This window comes from Rhodamnia argentea, chromosome 3, assembly GCF_020921035.1.
Source record: "Rhodamnia argentea isolate NSW1041297 chromosome 3, ASM2092103v1, whole genome shotgun sequence".
NCBI classification, from domain to species: Eukaryota; Viridiplantae; Streptophyta; class Magnoliopsida; order Myrtales; family Myrtaceae; genus Rhodamnia; species Rhodamnia argentea.
Genome location: NC_063152.1, coordinates 22,424,082 through 22,428,608, shown reverse-complemented (window position 1 = coordinate 22,428,608; position 4,527 = coordinate 22,424,082). Strand labels below are relative to the sequence as shown.

Sequence of the window (4,527 nt, the reverse complement as noted above, 5' to 3'; positions counted from 1 at the left end):
ATGTCCCAACCCGCCCAATTCACTCCGCTGTTGAAAAACCCCAAGCTAGATACGTTTTACCACATGGAGCTCATTGGGATCAGCTTCGGCAGTACACGCGTCTCCAGAATCACGGCCTCTCTTTTCAAGCTGGACCCCGTGGGCAATGGTGGGGTCATCGTCGACTCGGGCACGTCCGTGACCCGCCTGACCCGACCCGTGTATGTCGCGCTCGGTGACGCTTTCCAGGCTGGGGCGTCAATCCTGAAGCGGGGCGCGAACTTCTCCTTCTTCAACACGTGCTACGACCTGTCCTGGAAGACGAAGGTGAAGGTGCCGACGGTGGTGCTGCACTTCCGGGGAGCCGACGTGTCCCTCCCGGCCTCGAATTACCTGATCCCGGTGGACAGCAAGGGGACGTTCTGCTTCGCGTTTGCGGGCACGACGAGCGGGGCTGTCCATAATCGGGAACATCCAGCAACAGGGCTTCCGGGTCGTGTTCGACCGGGCGGGTTCGAGGATCGGGTTCTCTCCATGTCGGTGCGCGTGAGCGGTGTAGCATGTGTGGGATGTCGCTGCACTTGCGGAGTTGGTAATCGTGGGACCCCACAAGTCCTTTTCTTTTACTTTTTCTTTTCAAAAAGCAGAAATGTCTGTTGGAATTTACCAGGAACAGGACGCTCGAATGCTTTTCCTTTCCCCCCTTTCTCCCTTTCTCTTCCCTCTTTTCTTAAATCGAGAAATTGTTTTCGTTTCTCGTGTTATGTGGAAAGACTGCAATGGAATTACATTTCAATAGGCTAGTTTTTTCACCCGTGCATGAGTTTTTGTTTACATAACCACATTTGTGCTGTGTATTTGGTAACACATTGCAGCTCGAAACTAGGTGAGACAACTTCTTTAAAGTTGTGATTAACTATTGCAGTACGAGGAATATGTCAAATAGCATCATTTTTACAATCACAATCGTTACGGAAAAATTATATCTAATAGACTCTGAATAGACGAGAAATCGAGATTAAAAATATCATAACTTTTGCGCGGCTATCATTTTAGTACCAAAGCTTTTCATGAGATCATATAAGTGCCATTTTTTTAAATACAGTCACTTCAATGCCAACTTCAAGTTGGGATGTCGAAATATGATGTAACAATATATCAACATTTTTTTTACCTACATAGCTTGCCGAAAATTCAACGTGGCAAATTTCAATAACAAAGCCCTAAAACAGCGTCATTATGCATGAAAAGCCCCAAATTTCCCATCATTTTCGGCCCTAATTTTTGCCCACATACCACCTAGCCATTAATTTTCCCTCCAGCTTCCCAGCTGAGTCCTAATTTTTCTCTGCCTATTGAGTAAGTGAATGAGAGATGATGACACCGATTGAGTGAGTGAGTGAGTGACGGCACTCAAGTGAGCAATGGAGTGCAAACAATGAACTAAAATAGTTAGTTCCGGATAAAGAATCACCTTTGAGAATCACAAAATAGAACACATTTCTTGTTTTTCCCTTTTAGTTCTTTTATCACTTTTCACTTGACCTAAAACATAACGAGGTCTCATTTTCAAAGAAAAGTATATAAGATAATAAAAAAAATAAAAATAAAAATTCTAAAAAAAATTCTAAAAAACCAAAAAAAATTTCAGAAAATCTCTAAAATAGAATAAGCTTAGATTAAGCTAGTTTGACCTCATTTTCATAAATTTGGGCCTAGATTCCCTAGATTTCAAAGATTTTATTCTTTTTTACGAGAATCATAAATGCCTTTGAAATTAAATCTTTATTTGAGTTTGATGATGCAATTTATCAATGTCATGATTTCTTGATTGCGCACTTGATTTCATTGATTGTGATTTTCCTAGGTTTAAGTACTTTAGGCTTAGTTTAATTTTAGAAAATTTAAAAAAAGACAAAAACAACCTACATGAACACTTAGCATTGGCTTACCTCATGAGTTTAAAAATGAATTAAAAATTTGAATGAAACACGTTTAGAAAACACTCAACTTCGGTGCCAAAAAGGTATTGTTGGAAACACCGACGTAACCAAGTCCTTGGACCATAGATTTCTCCGGTTGCGTAGAATTGAATGGTTTCTCCCAACTGTTCGATAAGGTTCTCGTTCTACTTTCCTCAAAGATTAGTGGCGACTCCATTTGCATGTATACATGCACATGCCATCGACCACACTAAGATCGAATCCGATATTCCTTCATTTCGATTTGGTATAGGCCTACGAGGGCCCGAGCTAACAAGAAATCACACACTAACCCAACATGGTTTATCATTTTTTAAGCTTAAAATGACTTGTTATAACATGACAATTAGATAGAATAGCATGAAAAAAATATTATGTGCGATATGCAATATGCAATATGAAATATGTTAGATAAGAGAATCAATATAAATTAATCTTCAATTAATTCGAAATGTAGGATGAAATTTCACAAAGTAATTACGTAATTATTTGACTTAAATGACAAAAAAATGGGAAGATAAATTATTTTTAGGAACAAAAATTTTGTGCAGTTATCAAACGCGTTTCTATTCTAGGAATAGAAATTTTGTGCGATTACCAAACACATTTTGATTCTCCAAAGCTCATCCAAAAAATTGAATCAGAAAAACAATTCTAATCAGAATTTTACAATCAGAATCGTTGCCATGTAGGCCCCTAACTGTTCGTGAGGTTCTGCCGAGGATAGCGAAGACACGAGAAGTATAAACTCATTTGATCTCAAGGTAGTAGTTAGCAGCGATAGCTTATCGGTAAATTTATTTTTGACTTTCGATAAAGATATTTCAAGACTTCGAATTTTTCAGGAATGATACTTTAGGTTGGAAATCATTTAAATTTTAGTTCCGAAGCATGTGAGCACGAAATAGGATTATTAGCTTACTTATTTATCTACGAATTCAATGTCTGTAAAATAAATAACCCACAACATATTACGAAAAGAAAATCATTAAGAACCTTTTAAACTAATCGTGTGTATACCTAGCATTTTATCATCTATGATGGGAATCTAGTGCATGACAACTATATATTTCCAAACAATGTACGATTTATATTTTAGAAAGACTCGCATAAAATTTCAAGTGATTGCTTAAATCTCTCCTAGATTCTAAACTTACATATCTTCATCCAATTATAATGGTTTCAATTAATTTCCTTAAAACAGGCGATTTTACTCTTTCTTTTCATTTTCCTTTCTTCATTAATACCAGCAAAAATGCCATTTGAGTTATTTCAAGAAAATCATCTAAATTTAGACTCTACATTGGCGAGATATAATTGATAAATAAGAATTTGGTCACTTTACTATTTCGTCAATTGTTTAGTAATACACAATTATCGTTCACTTTATATCTAGTATAGGTATTTTACGAAATTTAATGCGGAAATTTGTGATGATATAGTTTATTTTTATTTTTCGGATTTGCATACTAAAGGAAAATGTTTTTTTTTTCTATACAGAAGGACGGTCCGAACATTCATAAAACATGCGGCTACTTTGTAATTCTACAAGAACACAAGCTCACAAGAGCTCCAATAAATCGAGAAGTTCTTCAACATAGTAGGGGCATGGACCCTAAATTTGTGCCGTTAAATTTGATGGTCCCAAATTTAAGTTATGGGCATGTCTATGTTTGTAATACACCGATCAGAAAATAGAATAAATTATGACTTTCCGTGTCATATAAGATAAACTATGACACCTCTGACAAAAAAGAAAGAAAGATGAAACATGACATTTGATTGGGAATGGAATAAAACATGATCTTTCGAACCATATAAGATAAGGATTTTCTTATTTTTTTCTTACATTTTGTTTCCTACATGGCGAATCACAAGTATAAATTTGAATGTTGCCTAGTCCTGTGATATCATTATTGACACCAATGTATGTGACTAGCCTTAAAACAATCAACATCTGTTTCATTATTATTAATAATAGTAAGACCTTACCGGTTGTAAGAAGTTGTACAACCATAAAAAGAATGTTTGTAGCCAAAAGAATTCATTTTTCTCTTGAGTATCTACTAGTGTCGCGACATGCGTGGCGGGAGATTATATATGAGAAAATAAAAAATAAAAATAATTTTGAATATGATTGTTTAAGAGAGCGACATAATGGCAAAAGGTAGACCATTGTCGCGACCTAAAATCAGGCTAACGGATTATCGGGTTAATTAAATCAACTAACATAATTCGAACTCTCTCAAGTCCTACTGAATTGCAACTTAGGTTTATACATGAGAAAATATTTAATCGGAGCTGCCACTAATCATTTACGGTAGGTTGATTAGAAACCTATATAAAATAGCAGGAGAGCTATTTTATCTCTATGAACCAGAGAAAATGAGTCCGACGACTTGGTTACGCTAATTGAAAAATTAACACCCTTTTGATACTAATTTTTTGAAAAAGCCTCTTCTGATTGATCGATGTGAATTGAACGATTTTGATTAATTGAAAAAATGTGACATGAAGATCATATATTATCCACCCGGAGGATGATTTTTTGGTATTTTCAGCAATA

The 4,527-nt window shown here is 36.0% G+C and overlaps 1 pseudogene; it reads left to right on the top strand.

The window, feature by feature from the left end:
• On the top strand, positions 1–622 carry LOC115757353 (annotated as a pseudogene).
• The last annotated feature ends 3,905 nt before the right edge of the window (positions 623–4,527 follow it).